Source organism: Carettochelys insculpta, chromosome 1 (genome assembly GCF_033958435.1).
Source record: "Carettochelys insculpta isolate YL-2023 chromosome 1, ASM3395843v1, whole genome shotgun sequence".
Taxonomy (NCBI): domain Eukaryota; kingdom Metazoa; phylum Chordata; order Testudines; family Carettochelyidae; genus Carettochelys; species Carettochelys insculpta.
The window spans coordinates 334,850,486-334,878,476 of NC_134137.1; the positions used below are offsets into that span (position 1 = coordinate 334,850,486).

At 40.1% G+C, this 27,991-nt stretch overlaps 1 protein-coding gene across 2 annotated transcripts in view; it reads left to right on the top strand.

Annotated features, from left to right (window-relative positions):
• Window positions 1–27,991, top strand: part of KCND2 (potassium voltage-gated channel subfamily D member 2) — a 458,315-nt gene that overhangs the window by 251,998 nt on the left and 178,326 nt on the right. The gene's annotated exons all lie outside the window — the stretch shown is intronic.

Below are 27,991 nucleotides of genomic sequence, written 5' to 3' on the forward strand. Positions count from 1 at the left end.
GTGAAAACATATTTTTTTTTTTTCGTTTGTTTTATATGCCTTTATATTTTGGGGCCACAAAAAAAAAAGGTACTGAAAAAAACCCAAGTCCCAACTACATAAAGTTTGGGAAAGCCTGATATAGAGTATTGTAGACAAAATGGGGGTATTGTGGACATAATTCACAGAGCATCTACAGACAAAATGTGTTTTGTCTACAGAAATTGTCGACAAAAAAGCTGTGTAGATACTCGGGGGGGCAGCCTTTTGCTGACAGAACAGGTCAAAAGATCCATGAACTTTTATATGTAGACATTATCCGTCGACAGAAGTTTTGTGGAACATCTCTTCTGATAGTAACTTCTGTAGACAGATGATTCTAGTGTAGACGTAGCCTGTGAGAACACAGCTCTGGAGTTTTGTTGTCCTAAAATATTACTTTGTGGGCACTATTCCTTTTTTCTATTGTTGTGCCATATTTTCCTATTAATATTTTATATTTACGTATTGCAATTTCTTGTATATCTAATCTAATTTTGTTTCTGGTTACTCTTATTTAAAAGTCCCTTTCTTTGCAATCACTTTTTATACGTAATTAAATTACAATAGGATGCATGTTCCTTGTATTGTGAAAATTAATTTGAAAAAATTGAACTTTTGCAAAAAAAGTGCTTGTCACTATGCCTTAATTAAGAGATAATGTCAATAGAACAGAAGGGTGTCTAATGTTAATGGTCTCCAGCTGCCATATAAATGCTGAGGCAAAGCCAAGACATTTATTTTCAAAGTAGGAGACATCGATCTTGTGACAGTGTTCCATTACAATTACTTCATTTCTATTATATCAAATGACTGATGGAGCTTTAATCATTTTATCAGATGAATTAGGGTGCAGAAGCATAAGAGATGCTCATTTTGACTTTCTTAACTTGTTACATTCTGATTGGGTAAAGAAGTTAGCACACCTGGTTTTTTTAAGCAATGAAGTTTCAGATTGCACTTTTTAATAAAAGAGCTAATTGTTCTTCAAATGCCATTTTATTTTCTTTTTCTCACGAAGTAATCCAGCCAGCTCTCAGAATGGCTGAAACAAACTGTATTTGATATTCAGTAATGAAATTAAATAATAATGAATAATGAAACTGGTAATGGAAGTTTAGTTTATAGTAAGAAAATGTTTTCTTAAATTGAAAATATGAACAGTGAATAAAGTAAAGATGGCAGGTTGGTATGTGACTGTTTTACTTGCTGTATGCATACTGGATTTTTTATTAAGTAGTGTACACAAACCCTGAGATGTATAAATATATTTGAAAGATGAAAACAATAAATAATATAATTAAAAAAAACTATTATTTTATATAGTAAATGTTTGTGTATGAAGCAAAGCACTAATATAATAAATGGGTGAAAAGATGTTTTAAAATAACAGATGGCAGGCACTATTTGCAAACCTTGTCTTTATCTTTAAAGCATCCAGCATTATATTGCAGCAGTATAAAAGGACTGTTTTAAAGGCTTATATTTAATTTTATATTAATATTTAATTTTTATTATAATTAATATTTAATTTTATAATAATTAATTATTATTTATTAATATCTAATATTTATTAAATAAATAATATTTATTTATTTATAATAAATATATATTAATATATGCTCTCATAGTACATTATGTACTGTTATAGTACATCCTAGAGAGGAACAACACACTATTACGAAAACAGAAGTTGAAGTTGCTTCCTGAGCATAATGAAGATAGAAGGATGTTATATGGGTTCAGGGAGAGTGATTGTCCTCTTTCTATCTGCAAAAGAGGGGAGTAAGGCTCCCACAGAGCCACACCTTCTCCTTCATACACTCTGGAAGCCCCACAAGAAATTTCGGAAGGAAAGGTGATTGGTCACATAATCGCTTGACTCCAAGACGGTGGCCACACTAACCCTTCCTTTTGGAGGGGCTATGGTAATGTGGCACTTTGAAATATGCTAATGAGGCGTTCCCAGGAATATGCAGCACCTTATTAACATAAAGGTAGTTGCACGTGCTTCAAAACTGCTGGTTTCAAAATGCACACCACCCATGTAGCCTTTCAAAATGGCCCCTGATTTCGAGAGCTACTTCTTCCCATTTGGTTTTGGGAAGAAGGGGCTTTCAAAGTCAGAGGGCCGTTTCAAAAGGCCCCTGGCTACATGGGTGGCTGTGTTTCAAAATGGACAGTTTTGAAGTGCGTACGGCTGCCATTATTCATGCATATTCATAGCAGTGCCTCATTATTCATGCATGTTGATGGCATATGCATGGCAGTGCCTTATTAGCGTATTCCAAAGTGCCACATTACCATAGCCTCTCTCCAAGGGGCCACAGAGTTTGGGCTTAAGAGGAAGACTACTGTGTGACTCACAGGCCACGTCTACACTTGCACCCTTCTTTGAAGGGGATATGGTAATCAGTCTGATGGGAGATTACTAATGAAGTCCTTTCATGCATATGCAGCACTTCATTAGGCTAATTCTTTCCTGTGGCAACTTCAAAGTGCCAAACTTCGAAGTGTTGGCATGCCATGTAAAGTGCCTGTGGCTACACGGCTTGCCAGCACTTCAAAGTTTGACACTTTGAAGTAGCCACAGGAGAGAATTAGCCTAATGATGTGCTGCATATGCATCGCATCACTTCATTAGTAATCTCCCATCAGCCTGATTACCATGCCCTCTTTGAAAAAGGGGGCAAGTGTAGACGTAGGCACAGTAAAATCACAAGGTTTGGTGACACTGACTCAGTTCCCCATCCCAATCCCTTCACCCTTAAGAAGATGCTGCGCAGGAAACCCTCCAAGGATAACATAACTATTGCCGAATTTTCGTGCCCTTTTACTCCTTCCCTGAGGCAGAGGTTAATCTGGTACACTGAAATTTTAAAAATCACATTACATTGCCTAAGGCTTGTTTCTATTTTCAAGGTAGTCTTAATAAGATGCAGAAATCATTGCAAAGTTTAATACTCTTCTTCTGTGTGACAGCTGCAGGTGGAAGTAGCCATCAGCATCTCAAAAAGTGCATATTCCTAAATATGCTACCCATCTTTTCTTTAAGATCAAAGAAAAGCATAAGCCTTTTCTGTGGTAAATGCCTGCAGGAGAGTGTTCTTCTGTGAGAATCATTTTATGAACATGATACCTTAAGTCAATATTTTTATTATTTTATATATTGGCTTTTTACTTACAATTTCTGTAATGGAAGTTCAGTGTAGAAAAACAGTGCGTCCTGGTGTCCTAATAAAACAGAAAATCCTAGTAGCTGTGCAAAAGCCAGCAGACAAAAATCTGCAGAGGAGATAAAATAGTAGTTTTTCAATTTAAAAAAAACCCTCTGTTGACTAAAAGAAAATGGAAATTGAGTTAAATAGCTTATTGTGTTAGCACCGCAGGAATACATATCGTAAGACCAAGAGACAAATATAAATTAGTTCATTAAACCAACTCTATGCATTATTCCTATCCATTTTATACTACTCAAATGCAATTATAGTTAGATATCAGTGTGAATTTTTCCCCCACTGATCTCTATGGGAATTTTGAAATTGACTTCTGTGGCGCCAGTATGTAATCTTGGGCAAAGGTGGATCTTCAGTCTCACTGCTAGACAATGACGCTTTTGTGGGACAGGAAGCTTAACTTGTATGGGAAAAATGTTATAAGGTCTGCTTCTCCATTTCACTGCACCTTGGAATCACAGTATGATCCCTGGTTTCCCTCCTGGCTCCTGGGAGTGTAGAGAGAATCTGAGCAAGCTAGATGTGCTGGACACCATGAGCAGTATTCCTTCTAATTTTTTTCCATCCATGGGCAGAAGAAATTTTGCTATGTGCACCAGCACACGTGGATGTGCACCACCAATAGAAACACATGCTGCCCACTGTGTGTGGCTCTGGGTGCTCTGTTAATCAGTTGGATGGCACCTAACCTGCTCCTAGGGGTGGGCGAGCAATCAAGCACTCAACTTACCAGGAATACTGAGCAAGAGCCAAGGGTCACCCACTCTTCACACTGTTCACTCGGGCTTTCCCCAGCTATGGGAAATGTGGGGAAGGAGTGATATACCAACTGGAACACCTGTATTTGTAGCCTCTGCCTCTCTGAACTTTACTAGGGATGTCTTCCTTCCCTTCATGCCAATATTAATAGTTTATTCCCAAAAATAATTTTGGTGAAGAACATTCTTTACCCAGCACTGATGTCATTCCCATAGAGTTCTCCAGTGGTGTCTCTTCACACTCTTTGTTTTTATTTCACATCTTCCTCCTCTCTTCTAATGGTTGCAAAGTTGTACAGATCTGTTTTAAATTGATAGCATGCTGCTCACCGCAGTGTTACAAATTAGTTTAAATTAGAGGGTTTTTCAAAGCTTTTAGCAAAGTAAGCTCTGAGTAAATAAACTGAATTCCATGGTACCACCACAACTGTTTTATATGATCAGGTGGGAGTACATCCTGGAAGCAGGAGGAGTTCTTGGGGGCTAAATTCCAGTACCATGTACATCCAGTACAGTGTCACTGAAGTCAGAAGAGTTTTGAGGGATGTTTGGAATAGCCTAGAATTGCTAACATTACAGAGAGAAGTGGTGTGGGGAATAGAGACACAAAGAGGGAAAGGGAGAAATAGCAAAAAAGAAGAACGGAGGACAGTGTGAAATAAGAATAGCAAAGAGGCATATTGGGAATGAATGTGGAAACTAGACAGAAGCTAAAGCAGGGCAAGAGAAACAAAAGACAACAAGAGAAAAAAACAGACAATGACAAATAGAGACAGAGGAATACTGTAGAAATATGTCCCATCAAAAAAGACTTACTTTGCTTCCCCAATACTTGGCAACACTAGTGAACCTGTATTTGAGAGCTACTATTGCAAATGAAATTTTCTCCACTTTAAATTATCACAGAAAATGCAGAAAATAAATTTGACAGTAAGTTTGAGGGGGATTTTTTATCCATAAGTATCTAGTGAATAGAACAGAATAATGACTTCTTATGTCTTGCTCATAACACTCCTGTTAGTGCATGCCAGAATCACGTTTGCTTTTTTTGCAACAGCATCACACTGTTGACTCATATTTAGCATGTGATCCACTGTGTCCTATAGATCCCTTTCTGCATTATTTCTTCCTAGACAATCATTTCCCATTCTATGGCTGTGTCTACATTTGGCCAAAATTTCGAAAGGGCCATGCTAATGGCCAAATCAGAGAATACTATGAGGTGCTGAAATGAATATTCAGTGCTTCATTAGCATGCTGCTGGCTGCAGCACTTTGAAAGGAATAAGGGGATTTCAATGTTTGCGGGATCCTTTCAAAAAGGGCCACATGTAGATGAGCCATGTGCAAGATCAAAATGCAGCACGTTAGAATTGCCATGGCCAGCAGCAAGGTAATGAGGTGCTGAATAGTCATTTCCATGTCTCAGTAGTATTCTCTGATTTGGCCATTTGCATGGCCCTTTCGAAATTTTGGGCAAGTGTAGACATGGCCTTTATATATGAAGGTGATTGTTCCTTCCTAAGTGGAGTACTTTTGATTTGTCCTTATTAAACTTCATCCTATTTACGTCAGACCATTTCTCCAGTTTGTCCAGATTATTTTGAATTATGATCCTATCCTCCTGAACAGTTGCAACCCTACACAGCTTGGTATCATGTGCAAACTTCAAAGTATACTCTCTATGCCAATATCTAAATAGTTGATGAAGATATTGAATAGAACATGTCTCAAAACAGACCTCTGCAGAACCCCACTGTTATGCCCTTCCAGCATGATTGCGAACCATGAACAACTACTCTCTGAGAATGGTTATCCAGACAGTTATGCACCCGCCTTATAGTAGCTCCAGCTAAGGTGTATTAGCCCAGTTTATCAATAAGAAGATCGTGTGAGACCATATCAAATGCCTTACTAAAGTCTAAGTATACCACATCCACCACTTCCTTTATCCACAAGACTTGTTATCCTGTCAAAGAAAGCTATCAGATTGGTTTAACATAATTTTTTTCTTTATAAATCCATGCTGTCTGTTACCTATCACCTTATTTTCTTCCAGATGTTTGCAGATGAATTCCTTAATTACTTGCTCCGTTATCTTTCCTGGGACAGAGGTTAAACTGATTGTTTGGTAGTTTCCTGGGTTGTTATTTCCCTTTTTACAGATGAGCACTATATTTGCCCTTTTCCAGTCTTGAATCTCTCCCAACTTCCAGGACTTTTCAAAGATGATAGCTAAAGTCTCAGATAGCTCCTCTCTCAAATCCTGAAGTATTCTAGGATGCATTTCTTCAGGACCTAGTGACTAGCAGACATCTAACTTTTCTAAGTAATTTTTAACTTGTTCTTTATTTTATCTTCTAACCCTACCCCTTTCCCACTAGTATTCACTATTTTAACCATTTCTGTGTCAGCCCTCTTTGTGAAGGCCAAAACGAAGTCATCAAGCACCTCTCCCATTTCCAGGTTTCCTGATATTGTTTCTCCATGCTCACCAAGCAGTGGGCCTACTCTGTCGTTGATCTTCCTCTTGCTTCTAATATATTTATAGAATGTGTTCTTGTTACCCTTTATGTCTCTAGCTAGTTTGAGCTCATTTTGTGCCTTTGCCTTTCTAATCTTGCCCCTTCATTCCTTGCTCCCAGAAGCAGCTGCCAAATCCCTGCAGCCCTTATGCACTGGGTTGGCCAGGAACTGGAGAGGCTTGGTGTGCTAGGTGCAGTTCACATACCTGCTCCTGAAATGTCTTTGGCTTGGAGCCACAACCAAGAGAACCTGGCATGGGGAGTCATCTGCTGGGACAAGAGCAGTGCACAGAATCCCTGACTCTCCCTGGCCACCTCCACCTCGAGGCTACAGAGATCTGGCGGACACTTCCTGCTAGCTATGGTAAATGCCATGAGAATTATGCACCAGAAATCCCTGCCCCAGGCCTGGAGCTCTCTTCTGCACTCCGATCTCCTCATCTCTAACCCCACCCAGAGCCTGCACCCCCAGATGGATCCCTCACTCTCTTCCCCAGCGTGGTGAAGGTGAGAAGGGAAGAGTGAGCAATGAAGAGAGGGAGGATGGAGTGAGTGGGAATGGGGCCTCAGAGAATGGGTTATGTGTGAGCCTCAAGGAGCAGGGAAGAGGTGCAGCAGGGGTATTCAGTTTTGTCTGATTAGATAGCAACCCTAAATCCCACCCCACAAAAAGCATTCAAGAAATTACCTACCGTCTTGTATCAAAGGTGACAAGACCACTGATTTTTGGATATCATTCCAATTAATCATAAATTTTCTATCGGAAAAGCAATAAACTAGAAGAAGTGGATAATCTTTGCATTCCTATTATAAGTTTTTGTTTGGGTTCTTTTAAATGAATGGAGTTATGCCAAGAAAATATTTCTTGCATAAAGTATAAAGAATATTTGTATATAATTTAACATCATAAATAGTGGATATTCTCTGACTAACAAAAAAAAAAAGAAGGCAAAGAACCTCCAGCCCTGGATGATTGTTATGCAGTTGTGTCATAAATGACATTTAATTGTTTTCCCAAAAGACTATTTATCTAATTTGTTCATGATTGTCTCCTTCTATTTATAACTTTATCCATCTATTAGCAGTGTTTGCTTTTCCTCTGTAAATATCCTCCCTTTTACAGACCAAAACACTGAGTTTTATAGCAACATCTAATATTGGTTTTAATACAATTTTTGAAGTTCTCAATCACTTGCTTACTGAGCACTTTTATAAAAAAACAACCTCACAGTTGACATTTTCGTTTTATTAACATTGGTTGCAAGTGCCATATTTCCTGAAGAGAATAACATTTCTAATACATTTAGGCCTCTTCTACACATGCCCCTTCCAGAGCAGCCCAGAGAATGCTAATGAGGCATGGATGTACATTTCACATGCCTCATTAGTATATGGTCACATGATTTGGAGTCTGGAAGAAGCTCTTCTGGACTCCAAAATATCTGTGTAGACGTGAGACCCATGGGGAGCCCCTGGCAGGAAACCCAAACACCAAACCTTTTTGTACCCGTACGTACCAAAAAGTCGTAGTAAAAAGGTGGGCATTGAGGCATGCCTTGAAGATCATTATTGACCCAAGGCAGAAAATGAATTCCCAAAGCTGAGACTCACTCATGGGCAGTTGCCATTCTATGATACTGGGAGAGTTTTGCCTTCTCTTCAGTTGGACCAGGAGTTCACCTATGGCGCTTACTAAGAGGTTACTACATCCTGTAACAGGTTGTTTCCAAATGATTTTCAGGTGTGATGTCATGAAATGTACTTGTGTGGTTTAAGCTCCAGGGGACAGAGACACTGAATTACAGAAGCATCCTACAGAAATGGCTACAAATTCCAGGCCCAAAGTATATATAAAAATCCAACAGGCCTGCCAGGGAGTGTGGTGATGAGGGAATGAAAGAAGACACATTTAATAGCCATTCAAGGCTGGGGGTGGGAAAGGGCATAGAACTAAATTTTACTGAATATAATTCTTCCTAAGTACTTTAGAAATGAGTTACCATATTTAGCCTCCAGGATACAAATGAAATAGATTACTGCTACCATTATCCCCTTTTTCTGGATAGAGAAACTGGTGCAAAGTAAAGATATTTACCTAACATCAACAAAACTGTGTTAATGGCAAAAGCAGAAGTATTATCCTGAATATTGTCCTATACCCTCATATTTTGACCTGAAATAGTGATGAGTTCCTCGACTGGTTTTATTGCATACATCAGGAAGTTAATAAAACTACTTATAAATATTTCCTTCTTTAATTTGCTGGGCTAGCAAATTACTGCGTATCTGATTTTGCTGCCTCCTTTCTAGCTTAATGCAGCTGCATGAAAATTAACTACACTAAATTCGGCTTTGTTTAGTAGTTTGGATGTTGGAGAATGCAATGCTGGTCTGTACGGGATCTCTCACTGAGCTCTGTGTAGTAACAGAGAGAAGGCCGTGTTAGTCTGTATACTATCAAAACAAAAAAGGAGTCAAGTAGCACTTTAAAGACTAACAAAATAATTTATTAGGTGAGCTTTCCTAATAAATTATTTTGTTAGTCTTTAAAGTGCTACTTGACTGCTTTTTTGTTTTGAGCTCTGTGTGCGTATTCAGAGACTCATGATTATTATACTTGGCTAGTGAGGCATATAAATAGTTGAAAATTGTTTCTTAAATATATATACTAGATATGAGTACTCCATTCACTGTTTCTATCTAGCTGTGTGTACCAATGTTAGAATGATTATCAGAGCATGTCTTCAGGCCCAATTATTTTCAGTGACAGCCTATTTTTTGCAGTCCTTCCCTCTTAGAACGATTTTATACCAAAGTATAAATAGGGTGACCATCTGTCCCGTTTTCAGAATGCCAAAAAGGCATCCCAACTTATTTTATAAAAGAGACTAATTGTCCCATACTTCCTGAGCAGGCGCAGCTGCCTGCAGGAGAGCATGCATTGTACGTCAGTATGTGCTCTCTGTAACAGAATGAGGCAGCTGTGGTTTGGGGAAGGTGGGGAGAGTGCCCTGGCTGCTCCCTACTGTTTCGTGGAGGCTTGAGGAAGGGTGGGAACCCCCCCCCCCCGCCATCTCATATGTGGCCATGGGAGATATGATCACCCTAAGTATAAAAGAAATACTAACTGTGCTCTTTTTGTATGGTATACATGGAATACTTAATTTGTCACATAGCAAGGAATCTGGCGCTCAGAGTGTCACTTTCTAACTTGTGGTAAATAATTTTGACTTAGTTTTCAGATGAATTATTACCACCTAGCTGTTCCTTGTGTATCATCTTCTATCTCCTAATTTTCTTGCATTTGTATCAATGGCAGTCGGGGATATTACTGTTGGCCTTCTACAACATACAGTTTGCAATGCTGTCAGTTAAGTGTACTGGTTCAGTATTATCTAAAACAGTGTTTCTCAACCTTTTTTTATAAAGTTTCCCCACTTCAAAAAAAATGGAAGTACTATCTATCTAGAGAAAGAGAGGAAAAATATATAATATATGGCTCAATCCCCCAGCCCCCATACAGAATCAGGCACCCCCAGCCTCCCATTCTAACCCAGTCCCCCACCCTTCCTCCAGAACCAGGCACCTCTAACCTCCCCCTCTCTAACCCAATGCCTGGGACTTACTGGAGCCACTGGTACCGACACCACCATGCACTTCTCCCTCCAAGCACTGGGGTACATGTGCCTAGCAGCAGTAAGCACTCCGGGTGCCCAGCTCTGAATATCGGCTGCATTTCATTGCTCGAAGAGCTGCTTACGCCCACGCTCCTCTTACATACTAGGATTTGTGAAACAGTGATCTAAAAGCTCTGACACCAGTATTGCTGCTGCTTGCAGGATTTGAATTTTTTGCCCATGAAGGTGCATCAGAAGTCAAGATGCATGCTGCCATTATCTCCTTGGACCTATTCTTGTTCTGTCCTTGCTCAAAAACAGCCTTTCCTGAGAGCAAAGTTATAATAACCTGTTTATAAGATGAAGTTTAATAATTTGCATATTGTGTTATGATTTTTAATCTGTCCGGGACTAGTTTAGTTTTGTGAATATGTAAAAGTAAATTACAATAGCAGTACTGGGAACATTTTTGCAGCCAGCTGCACTTTCAGCAGCCTACCATGTGACTCACCCATTGGTCAGGTTAAAAGCTTTTAATTGGTCTAAAAATTCTGTTTATGTAAAATGATTCTACTCAGTGCTCATTCTCACAATTTACTTTAAATTACCCAGTGCCTTTACAGTTAAATACAGTACTTTATATAGAAAGCATTTAAAATACCTTTAATTTTAATATGCAGGTGTACAGTAGTACAGGCACACACTGCATGCTCATGTGAAGTGCATGTGTTATGAATAATTTGGGAATGGTAAATACAACTTTTGTATTGAAATTCTGAGCAATTTATGGTAGACTGTGAAATGTGAAGCAAAATCTATAATGGGAGATCTAGACTAACCACAATTGGAATTGTTGCATAATTTAAGCAGAAAACTGGTGGAATCCATTCTATCAAATTTATATTGTCAGTGTTTGGATATTAGATGCCTGTCTTGTATGTAAATCTGCATAACAGCTGCAGCTGGAATGGAGCCCTATGGTAAGATTTACTACAGCTGTGAAGACATTCTCATTTGTACTACACACGTACGACAAAGTAGTCCTGGGAATTCTCCCTGGACAGAAATATATCTGAAAGATGGTAAGGCTGGAAAAAATCTGATAAAATGTTGCATCCCTAATCAGAGACTGATAGGATGCTGCTATGGCTTTCATTCCAACTGGTTCTAAAAAGTCTTTCTGGATTTAGTGAACCTAAACACAATTGCTTTAAATAGAAGTGTACAAAATAACAATACAAAAATGCAAATATCTATTTAAAACTCAAGCGGTATTTTTACATTTCATGATTTTGAAAATTGGCCCTTTAGCAAAAAATGTTGTTAAAATATGTGCATTTTTAGCAAAAATGGTATTTTGAATAAAAAAGATTAATTCTTGAGCAAAAACTGACTTTTGTTTAAGTAAATATTGGTATGAAGTGGATTTTCAACATGAAGAACAATCTGCTTGTTGAAACTGCAAGTAAACCAAAATCTGAAAAGGTGAGGCAGGAATATGAAGTCAGTGAAATATATATTATCTATTTTGTAAAGCCCTAATTAACATCCACCCATGAAGCACTAGTCCTTTGGTGGCCAGAGCTGTGGAAGAATACTCTTATGATGGGCAGGTAGACTGACAGTCCTGGTAGTAGAAGCACTGATTTTGGATGACAGGCTGATCCAATGAAAAAACTTCCTTCACTTCAGCTGATATTGAAGTGGTCCTTTAAATCCCTCAGGTCTTGTTTCCTTCTTGAACTTGAGTCGTTGTCACACTGCAATTTTTAACATGGCTTTAATGTAATATTTCTTTGAAAGGGAGGATCTCAAAATCTGAGGGAAAATGTTTTAGAGGAAAAGTTTTCTTGTAGTCCCTTTCAGGACCGGTCGAGGCCAGGAGGACCATTTGGCTTTGGCCTCAAATTCAAAAGGGGTCTCAAATTTTGATGCTTGTTAATTTTTTGGCCTTTGATAAGTTTGGCAACTTGTTTTTATGGGCATCCCTCAATAATTTGTGCATTTGTAAAGAAAAAGGCTAGAAAGTATTTGCTAAATTTAAAAATATTCAAATTATTTCTCACTCTATTATGACTGGAAGCTGGAAGTAGCTTTGACCTCTCTGGACCCCTGAGAAGGCCTGATCCCTTTCTTTCAGTGTACTTTCCTCTGTTTCTTTTTTGTTCCTGTGGTTTTCTTCTGTGGTTCCTGTGGAGTTCTTCTGTGGCTCCTGCACTTTTCAGTGACAAAGGACTTCTCCATAAAGTGCACAGTCTATTCTCTTTGCCTTTGCTATCAACTGCAATAGTAGAGGTGCATACTGCTAGAGGATTCCACACATATCATCCCATGGATGTAATCACCTGAATTCTGCAGACACCTGACACTTATGGGGGAAGCGGTAGAGTCTGCAAAAGCCCGTTGAGCCTGGATTCTGAGAGGATGAGCCTAGATAGAGGGAAAAGTCTCTGAAATTCATGTATGCAGAGCCACATTAGAAACTTGACACTTAAACTCCGAAGGCAAAATGCAGGTCACCTTGTTTATGTTATGAGGGAAAATGGGCTTACAGAGACGCTTTAAAATAGTTCTCATAAAGACAACAGGTTGCTACAGCAGTTCTGTGAGAACCCTTTTTGATACTTCAGTATCTATACTTCCCTTCTACATTAATTAAAATATTTTGAACTAGGATTTACTGCATGGAGAGAAACCCTGGTAGTTTCAAAGGGACTAATTATTGAACATCTTATTCCTGATGGATCCTGTCAGTCCAGAGGTTCCTCGGAGACCTAGGAGAACTTAAATGGTAGTTTTAAATTTAATTGCACTTGGACTGTTACAGATCTTCTTAGGGTTAAGAAAAGTACCAATTCAGAATTAAGATAATGTAGCTTCAGGTCTTGAAACATATATATATATATTTTTTTTGTTCTGGTGGTTCTGAACACTTCCACCTATATGGGTTACCAGGCATGTCTTAGATATCAGTACCTGGGAGAAATGAGGTCATGGTAGTATATCAAGGTAATTTTGAAATCAGGTGCGTGACTGGGAGCTGTAGGGGAGTTAAGTCAAAGTTAAGCATTAAATATTTAGTTATTTAGCTATATTGGCATTGGAAAAGCTTCAGAAAAGGGCAACAAAAATGGTTGGGGTTTTGGAATGGGTGGCTTGGGGAGTGATATTATAGAGGTATGTAAAATCATGACTGGTGTGCAAAAAGTGAATAAGAAAAAGTTATTTACTTGGTCCTGTAACAAAAAAACTAGGGGTCACCGAATGAAATTAATCGGTAGCAGGCTTAAAACTAACAGTAGGAAGTTTTTCTTCACGCAGCGAATGGTAGATCTCCGGAACTCCTTACCAGAGGAGGTTGTGAAGACTAAAACGTTAACAGAGTTCAAAAAGAACTAGATAAATTCATGGAGGTTAGGTCCATCAATGGATATTAACCAGGTTAGGTAAGAATGGTGTTCCTACTCTCTGGCTACGTCTACACGTGCCCCAAACTTCGAAATGGCCACGCAAATGGCCATTTTGACGTTTACTAATGAAGCACTGAAATGCATATTCAGCGCTTCATTAGCATGCGGGTGGCAGCGGCGCTTCGAAATTGACGCTCCTTGCCGCCATGCGGCGTGTCCAGACGGGGCTCCTTTTCGAAAGGACGCCGCCCATTTCGAAGTCCCCTTATTCCCATCAGCTCATGGGGCACGTGTAGACATGGCCTCTGTTTGTCTGAGGTTGGAAATGGATGTCAGGAGAAGGATTGCTCTGATGATTGCTCATAACTGTTCTGTTTACTTCCTCTAAGGCATCAGGTATTGGTCTCTGTGGGGAGACAGGATATTGGTCTAGATGGACCTTTGGTCTGACTTAGTGTGGCTGTTATTATGTTCTTATGTAAACTGTAGGGCATGAATCCATAGCACCTCAGTGGTGGTTACTGAGTATTAGTGCAATGGTGAACTCTTGTAGGACTGCCAAATTTCCCATCACAGAAAACCAAATACCCTTGTCTCACCCTACTTCATCCATTCCCTGAGATTCCACACCTGTCCTGCCTCTTCTTTGAGGGTCCCCCTGCCCCCTACATCTCCTCTCCCTCCACCACTCACTTTCCCCACCCTCACTCGCTTGCTCATTTTCACTGGGCTAGGGTGCAGGAGGTGATGAGGATTCCAGCTGGGGTGCAGGTTTGGGGCAGGGCTGGAAATGGAGGGTTTGGCGTGTGGAAGGGTGCTGTCTGGGGCAAGGGGGATGAAGGCTCTGGCTGTGGTTGCAGGCTTTGCTGTGGGGCTGAGCATGTGGCATTTGGGGACCCAGGAGGGGGATGACTGGCTATGAATGAGGGGTTTGGAGTGTGAGAGGCAGTGCAAGGTGCAGGTTCTGGAAGAAAGTTCGGGTGTGAGAGGTGGGTTAGGGCTGGGCCAGGAGGTTGGGTTGCAGGAATTGGTGCAGGGTGCAGGCTCTGGGAGGGAATTTGGGTGTGGGAGAAGGCACAGGGAGGAGGCTGGGATGTGGGAGGGAGTGCAGGATGTAGGTATAAGAGGGGCAGTAGCAAAGTGTTGGGGAGTAGGGTGTGGCAGGAGTCTAAGGGCTGGGGGAGGGGGTTGGGTTGGGGGGGTGTTCATTATTTCAGACAGATTCCTGAAGTGGCAGCATGTCCATCTGTGTGGCTTCTAGGTGGAGTCACAGCCAGGCAGCTCATTGCACTGCCCCTCTCTGTAGGCGTCATTCCTGCAGCTCCCATTGACCAAGGTTCCAATCCAAATGTAAGCCCATCAAGTGGCTATAGTGTGTACTCCTTTCTGTCTGTTTGGCTGACCGGTACAGTCACGAAGCCATAACCCTACCTCTGACTTTTCTTCTTCATCACCCTTTTGTATGGATTAGCATCAACTGTAGTGCTAGCTCTGCTAGTACCAGGAGTCCCATTGGACTCTTCAAGGAGAAGCGGTATTCTGTACTGTCTCCTCATACCCATCGCCAGGCACAAGCTGGTCTAGACTGATTGTAATATATGTCTGTAATGGCTGCTATTCCAGTGTCTTCATGAGGTTTCAATCGGCCACACCCTTTGCAGAGTCTTTGGAGGATGTCACCAATGAAGGTCCAATATCCCTAAAAAGAATAAAGGTTTGTCAAGAGAGTGAGATGATTCTGCCCCACAAAGAAAGCAGAAGGAAAACGGAAGTGCTACTGCTGCTATCTGCCAACTATGTTCCTGTTGATTGTGCCTGAAAATCCTAGGTTCCTGAGTACTGTGGCATTAACGATAACTGAGTGCAGCCAGATGATAGTGCCTAGAACTATATGCTAGGCTTCACCATCCTTTGCTATTTGGGGCATTCAGTACATATGCCTATAATTAACTAAAATATACTTGCAAGTAACCTTTAATAAGTCTGTATTCAGTATCTATCCTATTTTGCTAAGATAATTCCAAGAACTGGTGATAAAAGTTGTGTAATGTATAAAGATAAAAGTTAATGTGTATCTGAAATGACAGTTTTCAACCTTCAGCTTCTTGCCCATTTTTGTCTTCTCTTCTTTTAAATACAAAAGCCCATTAGGCACTATTTTGTGCTTTTTAAATCTAAGTTTTTTATGAGGTACAGCATATTAGCAGAGCATGCATATCAGGCTGTTAAACAACTTGCTTTTAATGTCTACAATGTAAACAGTTGAACTCGGTTTTACTGATTACTAAATAAAACAATTTTGGTGCTAGGCAGAGAGTGTCTTGACAAAATTTTTAATTTTAGCACACAGAACTCCACTAAAATAATATAATGATTTGAAGCGAAGTTAATAGTTTAATGGGAGGAAATGAATGCACTGCAACACAGAAAGATAAGCTTCAATGGGATGTTAAAGCACAAAGGGGAAATATATTATAACAAGTAAGAAAGGTAGAATCAATAGAGCTTTATTAACAGTAGACTGTTAGAAAAATAGGAGTATAACTAGGTGCAAACCATTATGACTCTGAGGATAAGAAGATGTATTATACCTTACGGACATGGAAAGGTTGATTTTTCTTCACTTTTCAATAACTGGTTAATACAGAACAATGTAATGTTGCTGACACCTCTGAACAAAAATGTACAGAGCAGTAGAAGAATGTATATTTGAATCTTTGATACCAGAATCATCTTTCTAGAATTTTATTTCTGCAATGGTTATACATTTACAACATTATTCTCTTTAAAAGTAAAGGACTATAATGGGGTACTGAGCTGTTGGGCACATATGCATCTGCTAGGCTAGGGCTGTACTGTACCTGTAACCCAAAATAACTTATGCAATTTGCACACAGTAAATTGAGGAAGTTATTTCAAGGTAACTTATTTCAAACTCAGTGCCATGCAAACGGCACCGAAGTTCGAAATAAGCACCTATTTCAAACTTCCTACTACCCTCTTGTGGCAAGGGTTAGCAGGAATGAAACACCGTGCTTGAAATAGCTCTGCTATTTTGAGCATGGTGTTTAGCTGCAGGGTTGCTATTTCGGGATGCAAATGTATCCTGAAATAGAAACCACAGTGTAGCCATAGCCCTAATGAATCTTATAACCTTTGGGTACTTTGAGAACAGATGTGCTGGGAAATGTGGTCCTCTAGGAAGAACTAACAGGAATCAGGTGGCTGATTTGAAAACTACATAAAGGCTAGCCTTAGCTCAGTAAGAAGGAATAGGAGGGAAGATAAAGATTGAAGTAAGGCCCTGAGGAAGTTGTTCAGTGAGAATTTGTCAGGAGGAATGGAAAATATCCAAGGAAGATTACCTTGAGAAAAGGGCATTTCTCCCATTTCTAGCTTGCTGAAATCTCAAAAGACCATTTCTATATGAGATCAAGTGCTATGAGAGCCTTCACTCTTGCTCTGCATCCTTTCATGACAATAAAGCCTTGAGAGAAAAGCCTTGGGTTGAATTATACTTCGGATTTGATTTTACCTTCCCTATCTGGTGTATCTGTCCACCAATGTACAGGACCAGATATTACCCTTGATCGGTAACAGTTTCCTCATTGGCAAAAATTGGAGTTATGCTTAAGGACTGGAGCTATTACTTTGTAAAGACTATCAAAACAAAAACGCAGTCATGTAGCACTTTAAAGACTAACAAAATAATTTATTAGGTGATGAGCTTTGGTGGGACAGACCCACTTCACCTAATAAATTATTTTGTTAGTCTTTAAAGTGCTACTTGACTGCTTTTTTTTTTGATAGAACACAGACTAACACGGCTACCTCTCTGTCACTTTGTAAAGACTGTTCTAGGAAGGCTGAAAAGATCAGTCCATGCCTTGTAAGAAACCATTCAAAACAAGAGCCAAGTTTAACAATAAAGGGCATGGCCCTGTTCTTCCTTACACTGGTACAATTCATAGTAGCTTCATTGATGATGGAGTTACACTAACCTAAGATAATATTGTCAGCGATAGCTCAGTGGTTTGAGCATTGACCTGCTAAACTCAGGGTTGTAAGTTCAGCCCTTGAAGGGGCCGTTTAGGGATCTATGGCAAGTAGCTTTAAAATGAAAAAAAAATGGTCAGGGATGGTGCTTGATCCTACTAAGAGGGCAAAAAAGAGGGCTCCATGGCCTCCCGAGGTCCCTTCTAGCTCTATGAGATGTGTATCTTCATATATATGTGTAGTGGGGGGGATTGTGTTAGAGTAAGGGGCTGGGGGTGACTGGCTCCTGGAGGGCATGGAGCCACTTATTATTTATTTCTCTCTCTCTCTCAATTATATACATACATAAAATAAATCAATATAGTATCTATTTATCTATCTATTGATATAGATGTCTGAAAATTGTGGGTGCTTTTTTGAAAAAGGGGTACTTTCTGAAAATGGTCAAGAAATACTGCTTCAAAACTCTTATAAGTTGTATCAGTCGAAAACAGTAACACATTAAAGTTAATATTATTTGTTATTTTTTAGTTTACACGTTCTCATTTGGCTTTCTCAAACATACTGTAATAATGGTTGTGGTAAAGGGTAAGATAGAATGTAGAAATAATAATACTTAAAAAGGTCATTATGATTTTTCTTGCCTGACTCTTCCAGTACTATGGTACATTCGTTTAGATTAAATGGATGTGTTCTGAAGTCTATTTTCTTGGGGAAGGGTGTGTGTGTGTGTGTGTGTGTAGTATCCTTTTCAGTGGGGGTTGATATTTAAACCAAATAATGTTCCTGACAGACTAGATGTTTTCTGTGTACATGTTACACATTTAGCTATCTTTATATAGTCCATCTCTTGCAGTGTTAAGCCTCATCATATACACCCTAAAATTTAAGGAATGAGAACCGTATTTCCATAAAGGACTGAAAAATTATGTTCTCATTCTGTGGAAGGCCAAAACATATACTTTTCTATAGTCTAATAGAAGGAAATAACCTACTATCCTTTGACAGCTTAGCTTGGAGATAGATGTTCTACCCCTCTGTCATGTTTTTATGTATTTTGAGTACACTGACCAATTGCTCAGGATCAATGGTATATACATTGTATGGGCCAGCTGAGAAGTTTCCATAAGAACATCTTATGTAAAAAACTTCAAAAATTTATGGACTGTTAATTATTGCTATTTTTTGTTCCCTGGAAAAGCAGTAGTGAAACCTGAGAAAAGACCTAGAATGAACAATTGTCATATACATATTTACAGAATGTTTTAATAATATGAAAAGGTGTGTGTCATCTTCGAGGTTCATGTAACATAATATAAATTAGATTATAGAGCATATGCTGCCATTGTGATCTGTTGTATGTTGGCACTCTGATCAGATCTATATGCAAAAATGTATTGTAGAGCCAGGATCATTTATTCATTGTCTTCTGTCATGTCCATTATTATTCAGTTCCAGTTACAGGTTGAGGTAACATCTAATAGTAATACTGTAGTGTACATATACCCACTGCTGTTTCTGAAATGAATTACTTTTCAATGGACAGTTTGTCATAGCTTGTAGGACTGGCTATAGTGTGAGTGAAGTCTTATATATACACTTTCATTGTGTAATTTAGTAGTGGTAGCTATTTGTGCTCCAGAGAAGATGACCTTCACAAGGTCAGGAGAAAAGCTGAGTAAGTTTCACCTCATCTTCTGAGCCTGTTCCTATCTTTGCTTGGCAGTGGAGGGGTCAGGATGCACTGTGTGTGGTGTACTTCAGTGAATGAGAATGAGAGAACAAGAAAAGTTCCCTTTTTTATTAGGCCCAGCATGACTGATATGCACCTGACTCATTAAATTTAGAACAATTTAGGATTTCCTATTATCACCATCCTTCTCCAACACTGGAGGTTGTAATAGGGAAAATTAAGAGAAGCTGTGTGAAGGATTATGAAAATTCGGAGGTTGGAGATTGGATTTTTTTAATGTCTGTTACTCGTGGGTATGGTATTTACATGGACGTAACATAGTTTGAAAGTTTTTGATACTAGAAATGTAAGCCTCTTACTTTTATCAGTGAAACCAATACATTCAATAAATACTGTTCTATAAAGTTAAAAGGCATGTGATGAGATCACAAAGGTTTTCTAAATTATGCCAGCTGAAAAATTTTAAGACAAATGTAGAACTTTCTAAACACCTAGCAGGACACGGAGTGGTCATTGGTGAAGGCAGAGGGACACGTGTTAATGCCACTGAATGCTGGAGAAAGGGGAGTGGATGGACTGATGAACTATTAGGTTATAAAAACAACAAGAAGTCCTGTGGCACCTTATACACTGACAGGTATTTTGAAGCATAAGCTTTCGTGGGCAAAGACCCGCTTCATCAGATGCATGAATGGGACAGTTTCAGAGGAGGATTTAAAGAGGGAGTCTCAGTAAAGGGGAGTGCCAGAGCTGACCAGGTTTATTCATTCAGGGTGGATGTGGCCATTATTGGCGGTTAACACAGAGTTGTGAACATCAAGAGAGGAGAGAAGAAATAAAGTCAGTTCGGTCAAGAGGGAAGTGGCCCATTGTCAGTATCTAATGTGGAGGTGTGAACATCAAGAGGGGAAAAACTGCTTTTGCAATGGGCCAGCCACTGCCAGTCTCTGTTCAATCCTTGGTTGATGGAGTCAAATTTGCAAATGAATTGCAGCTCTGAAATTTCTCTTTGCATTTTATTTTTTTTTTTGTAGGACTGCTACTTTTAGATCTGTTCTATAGTGTCTAGGGAGATTGAAGTGTTCTCCTACAGGTTTTTATATGTTACTGTTCCTGATGTCTGATTTATATCCATTTATTCTATTACATAGAGACTGTCCAGTTTGGCCAATGTAAACTGCATTGGGGCATTGCTGGGGTTCTGTACATACCCCTGCTAGCTTCCTTTTTTTTTTTCCTGCAGTGCCTGGCGCCAGCTGCTGCCCCCAGCCCCTGCACCATGTGACAGTTAGGCTGTGGGTGCTTGGACGAGAAACTAATTTTTCAGCCGCTTACATTTTGTCCTGACCTCCACATCCTCTCCCTTCCCTCCCCCTGGAGGCGCCATGTGGTCTGGAATTTTCCTGCACCCAGCCTCATCATGTAGTTTGACCCCAAACCAACAAAAGTTTGTGCTGCGCAAGGTGCCAGGCAGCTTGCATGCAGTGAGGGTCCTGTAGTTGGCCAGGGGAAGTCTCCCTGGTCAGTCCAGATTTTTGGGCAACAGAAGAAAATATTTTGTCACTAGCATGGCTGTCCTCTCAGAGGAAATTTTTGGATGGGCTTTAGCTAAATGCCATGGGGCTGGCTATAATTTGGGGGTCTTTTAGCCGCCTGGGAGAAGTCTCCCTCATCCTTCATGGTCTTCAGGTGATAGCTGCAGCTGGTCAGGGGGGTGTTCAGCTACTGTGAGGAAGTCTCCCTCCGTTGGCAGTCACAATTTTCAGGGCTAGCTGCAGTAGGGGGTCTTTCAGCCACCCAAGGGAAGTCTCCCTCGGCAGTCACAATTTTCATGGCTGGCTGTAGGATGGTGTCTTTTAGCTGCCCAGTGGAACTCTCCCTCCCTTGTCAGGCACGATTTTCGAGTGCTGGCTGTAGTCTGGGGCCTTTAACCGCCCAGGGGAAATCTCCCTTGTCAGTCACAATTTTGGGTGCTGGCTTTAGCCAGGGGTCTTTTAGCCACCCCTAACCATAACTGTTTCAATAAAGGCAATGTAGTAGCTCTACAATTACCACAGCTCTCGAAGTAAGGCTTGCAGCAAGGAATATTCTTGTTCTGAGGGTCTTTTTGGACAGGTCCAAACCTGGCTGTAGTCTGGGGTCTTTTAGCCACCCAGGGGGAGTCTCCCACAACAGACATGATTTTCAGGGCTGGCTACAGTCTGGGGTCTTTTAGCTGCTCCAACCCAGAACTGTTTCAGTGATTCATCACAGTTTCAGTACAGTACCTGCGTCTACTTGAACATATTCTTCCTCTGAGGGTCCTCTTTTCCAGGAGGTCTACATCCAGATGCAGGTCCAAACCTAGATCCAAGCCTAGGCATGCTGTTAATAGGGGTAGGTGGTGGGTATCTCTGAGAAGTCATGATTTTTGGGTACTGGCTTTACCCGGGGGTCTTTTAGCCTCCCCTAGCTGTAACTATTTCAATGAAGGCAATGTAGTAGCTGTACGATTACCACAGTTCTCGAAGTAAGGCTTGCAGTGAGGAATATTCTTCTGAGGATCTTCTTTAGCAGGTCCAAACCTGGCTGTGGTCTGGGGTCTTTTATTTTCATTCAGTCATTCATTGCAGTTTGAGTATAACACCCGGGTCTACTTAAACATATTCTTCTTGTAAGGGTCTTCTTTTCCAGTAGGTCTACATCCAAATGCAGTTCCAAACCTAGATCCAAGCTGTTAATAGGAGCAGTTGGCTGGGTCTCCCTGGGCGGTCACAACTTTCAGGTGCTGGCTGTAGCCAGGGGTTTTTTAGCCACCCCGATCCGTAACTGTTCCAGTGATTCATTGCAGTTTCAGTGTAGTACCCATGTCCACTTAAATAAATTCTTGTTCTGAGGGTCTTCTTTTCCAGGAGGTCTAAATCCACATCCAAGCCTGCAAAGATCCAGTGCTTTTGCCTCCTGTTTTCAAAAACCTGCTGGCTGGGTAACCCAGACTCTTTTTTCTAACCATTCCTAAGCACTTTACTATCCCTTCCCTCCCCTCAATTATAAGAAATACATCTCTCATAAAGGCAAGCCAGACCACGTCTGGAAAAAGGGATGTTTGTTTAACACAGCAGAGGAAAGAGGGGAATGAAATGTGGGAAGATGTTATCAGGTACCCACATCTGCTTGTGGTGAACTCTTTTTCCTATGTTACACCAGTGAAAATAGCCAGAATGCTACAGGGCTCAGGGAACTGTGGGATAGGTTCCCACAATACACTGCTGCAGCAGTTGATTTAAGCTACTTGTGTATGGCAGCAATACGTCGATTTTGTGGGGAGAATGTGGGAATGAGAGGATGCTCAAAATCAAATTGATAAAACCCAGCATTAATATACTGATGTGAAGATAATTGATTTTAGCTCATAGTGTAGACACAGCCTAGGTGATTATTTGCCTTGGAAATGCTGAAGTTTGGTTTTTGCTGTATTTCCACTTCAGTACATTTTCACTCAGATTCTAGGGCCCAGAGCTGCCTGCTTTAAGCTTGTTAGAAGCGATGATTTTGTCTCAGCTTTTTATTTTTTTAAAATGATGCAATATAGTCCATATTGCAATATTTATTTATTTATTCATTCATTCATTCACTCTTTTAATGGGCAAAGAAAAACCTCACTCTCTTCATTCACCAAAACATTAATTCACAGTTAGGTTTATGTATTAATGAGGAATTAGCAAAAGGATCATAAACTGCTCCTTAATTAGGAATCATCAGGTCAGCATTGGGAACATCCTGCCATATATCAAAACAAGCAATTCATTACATCTCTTTTGCATTATACTCTTCTGTGTACTTATGTATTTGGTATGCAAACTGTCAAATATCAAAAGAAAATATATGGATGATTCATAACATTGGTAATGTTTTTGATGCTTTATACTAATGTTAAGATTAACTTTTCTCACTGCTTTTGTGTCTTTATAGGACATTGGGTTTTTTTCTCCATTTTCTATTTGACCAAAATTGTAAGTTAGTATTAAAATTCTTTTCTAGTGAAACATTTAATAACCCCAGCTGAATGTTCTTTTTGAGGCTGTTAGCTTAGCACAGCTGTTAATTGTCCAAATCCCTAAGATTTCTTCTGTGTACATCCTTCTTAATTAGAAGATTCTATGTTTTAATATTATTAAATTGTGAAAGGTCACATTTTTATCTAAACCGTGCCCATAAGGTAAAATAATTGCTCACAGAACTGAAAGCTAGTATATTTCTATTGAAGGTTCCTGGAAATACATCATCACAGAATGGAAATAGATCATCACGTAATTAAGGGGAATATTATTTAGGAGGCAAGTCATTTAGGTTCTATTTTTTAAATCTATAAAAGCAATCATATTTTAATGTCTGATCTAGAAATATTAGATAAACCACGTAAAATACCAGATCTAAACTGTATACAGTAAGACTTAAGCATTGTATTGCCTTGTAATTTGTATACGTAAACTATTGTTAGACGCATTGATTCTATCTAGTGATAGGTTAGATTATGATAGGTGTATGTTTCCAAAAATATCCATGTTTAAAATATCTGATCAGGTAGAAGCTATAAGGAATGATTTTCATTTCTTGTGCAGTATTGTATCATAATTCTTGGAATTTGAGCCTCAAGGCAGATATATATAGATATAGATATATATAGATATATATATAGATATATATAATTCTCCTGTATATGTGTTAAGATCAGTAAAAGTAGTTTATCCTTGTGAGTATTGCAAATGATTGCTTGTGAGCCGTAATGACTGGTTTATTTTTTGTTGTTGTTTTTGGTTTGGATTTATTTATTTGTTTATTTATGTATTTATTCAAGTTAGATAGATAGATAGAATTTTTTGCAAGCAGAGCCTACAGGGAAAAAAGAAGACCAAAGAAAATCACAATGAGAAGACCTTTGTTTTATTTCTTTTCAAATTTCTCCTGTAACAGGAGTGTTAATTTTTCAAACACAAAATAAGCAATAAACAATTTTACGTTTAGCAAAGAGTTATTTTTCTTGACAGTTTCCCTAATGTATAGATGATGTCATCACTGAAACTCAGACAACTTATCAGAGGAGCAGCTGTGTTAGTCTGTATTGAAAAAAACAACAAGAATTCCAGTGCGACCCTATAGGCTTACAGATTTATCGGAGCATAAGCTTTTCTTGGCAAAGACCCACTTCATCAGATGCATAGAGTGGAAATTCGAGAGGCAGGTATAAATATACAAGGCGTATGAAAAGAAGGGAGTACCAATCAAGAGGTAGTCCAAGTATTAATGAGGTCAGTTCTGTCAGGGAGGATGTGGCCCAACTCCAGCAGTTGATGTGGATGTGCGAACACCAAGGCTGTGTTTACATCGAAATAGGCTACTTCGACGCGTATCGTCTACACGTCCTCCAGGGCTGGTGCCATCGACGTTCAACGTCAAAGTAGCGACAGAATGTCGAAAGGAGCCGCCCTGGAAGGAAATGCAGAGTGTCCACATACATAAGTGCTCCCCGTTGAAATAAGGGGCCAGCAGAGCCCCAAGCTGCTCCCTAAAGGGCCCCTCCCACACACACTCAGCCTGCACAGCACAAAATCCACAGAGCCGACAACCAGTTGCAGAACCTGTGCACGCAGCATGGACCCCCAGCTGCAGCAGCAGCAGCAGCCAGAAGCTCTGGGCTAAGGGCTGCTGCACGCGGCGACCACAGAGCCCTGCAGGGGCTGGACAGAGCGTCTGTCAACCCCTCAGCTGATGGCTGCCATGGAGGACCCTGCTATTTCGATGTAGCAGGACACAGATCATCTACACATGCCCTACTTCGATGTTGAACGTCGAAGTAGGGAGCTATTCCCATCTTTGGATAAGAAGAGTGATTTCGACGTCTCACCACCTAATGTCGATTTCAACATAGAAATAGCTCACGGCGTGTGTAGACGCAACGTGTACTATTTCGACATTGTGCGAGCTACTTCGAAGAAGCTGGCTAGTGTAGATGCACTCCAAGAGAAGAGAAACTGCTTTTGTAGTTGGCCAGCCACTCCCAGTCTTTGTTCAGTCCTAAACTGATGATATCAAATTTGCAAATGAATTTGCAAAAGTCTGTTTTTAAAGTATTTTTTTTGCAGGATGGCTATTTTTTAAATCTGCTACTGAGTGTTCAGAGAGATTGAAGTGTTCTCCTACAGGTTTTTGTATGTTACTATTCCTGATATCTGATTTGTGTCCATTTATTTTTTTTATGTAGACTTTCCAGTCTGGCCAATGTATATGGCAGAGGGGCATTGCTTGCACATGATGACATATATTACATTAGTAAATGTGCAGGTGGATGAGCCTGTGATGGTGTGGCTGATGTGGTGAGGTCCTGTGATGGTGTCACTGGTATAGATACATGGGTAGAACTGGCATCGAGGTTTGGTGCAGGGATTGGTTCCTGAGTTAGAGTTACCATGGTATGGTGTATTGCTGCTGGTGAGAATTTGCTTCAGGTTGGTAGGCTATAGGTGAGGACTGGCCTATCTCCCAAAGTCTGTGAGAGTGAGGGATCATTGTCCAGGATGGATTGTGGATCACTGATGATGCATTTGAGAGGTTTTAGCTGGGAGCTATAGGTAATGGCCAGTGTTGTTCTGTTGTTTTCCTTGTTGGGCCTCTCTTGTAGCAGATGGCTTCTGAGTGCACATATGGCTCTATATGTGTGTTTTCTCACTTCCACAGGTGGATATTGTAGTTCTAAGAATGCTTGGTAAAGGTCTTGTAGGTGTTTGTCTCTGTCTGTAGGATTGGAGCAAATGCAGTTGTGCCTCAGTGCTTGGCTGTAGACAGTGGATCAAGTGGTGTGCCCTGGATGAAAGCTGGAGGCATGTAGGTAAGCATAGCTGTCAGTAGGTTTTCGGTATTCGGTTTATGCAATTTAATTCTTTGTACTGTTCTAGTGGCTACATCATGTATAGACTTTGCTACTGAACCTCAGCTACAGCAGCTGGTTGTTTAACTTGGGTTTTTTATTAGAATTTCAGGTCCTGGGTTCATTTCCTGCAGGCAGCCCCACCAGGGGCATCGTTACAATTGCACACCATTTTCAAATTGCTGAACAACTAACTGCTTATTATAACATCCCTAGTTATAACTGCTTGCAGAGACTCCAGCGATCCTACTTCTCAGTCTTTTTCCTGCGCTGTATCTCAGACTGAGAAGTATGATTTTACAGCATACAGATGATGTGGATTGCACTGCATTTCTTCAGTTGCAACACTCCGTTGTTTTATGTTCCTTTGCTACAAAAATGATGTCAGTTTAGTGGGTACTCTTTTTAATTAAATTAGCATGAGTCTAATGTGAAAATTCAGTTAAATCTTTATTTTCTGTTTTTCAGCATACTAATTTCACTAATTTAGGAGAAATAACTGGAATGTTAGTAAGAATAGATCTTGTGTTAGATCATTAGATTTGATATTGTGCCTACTCCAACAAGTCCATGAGTCAGGCAAGCGTGTTGTTTTGTTGTTAGAACTAGACCTTTCTTTCTTCATAACAGCTTATTAATCAATTATCATAGCAGGATAGACTGAAGATGTGTTTATTTTTTCACAGTCTTTAAACCACTTGTCCAGAGTTCTGGGGACTTTTCCTGAAAGGTATGAAGTCAGAGGTCACAAAATGCTTAATGAACTATTTTCCTGACATGGTTAATGATCATGCTTGCCCCTACATAACATCACTATGCAACTAATCTAGTTCTCATCCTACTTAATGGAAGGACTGTTGTTTTCAGTGGGAAATGGACCTGAATCCATTCAATCCAGTACCACAAAGGGAAAGACATTGTCTCAGCTCATGCATTTTACATTCTTTATTGGAAAAAATAACTAAATCCTGATCCTAGAATGCGGTCATGATATTTAGACCACAGTTTTATGTTTACTGTTGATTTAAACTAGTCTGAACAAAAGATTCTGGCAGATTTTCTCAGAGTATCTATTTTTGCCTTTTTTTTAATGGCATTACTGTGTTTAGTGAGAAAGGGCATTTGGAAATGTTTTCAGGAGTATATCATCTTTTCTTCACACCTCACCTACTTCTGAACTTCATGTGAAAGGTCCACCTTTCTCCTGTTTCATGGTATTTATAACATGTGGATGTAAAGCACTGTTTAGAAAAGTCTTAAAAGCTCGGCACAATTTCCTGCAGACCAAGGGTCAAAATGAAGCAAATATTAGTTCTCTGTGATAACCATAGACAGTACATTTTTGTGGTTAAATTATAATTTTAGTGCAGAATTTATTGTGTAAGTAAAATTCATATCTCTTTAGAACACAAGAATTTAAACCAAGAGTATAAAGTGGGAGCATAGCAGTGGTTGTGGAGGGGAGTCCCACCATCTAGCAGCCTCTGCCCACTCCCAGTCCAGGTTCTCCCTCTATCCCGCTCTGCAAGGCACCACTGGGCACCCCAGCTCCACCCCCTCATGGGGAGTTGCAAGCTGGAAAGGCTAGGCAGCACTCCCTGGAGGAGCTGACTAGGCAACAAAGCTCTGACCCCCGGAGATAAATTGCCATCAAAGCAGCACCACCCTTGCCACCACGAGTGGCCCTGGTAAGACCTTCTCACATCCCAGCCCTCCATCCTGAGCCCCCTCTTTCCTGAATCCTGCACCCCTCCCTTGCCCTGACTCGTGCACCTCCCTGCCGTCTGCCCCTCCCCCTACAGCTCAGACCTCAGGTCTGACTCCTACACCTCTGC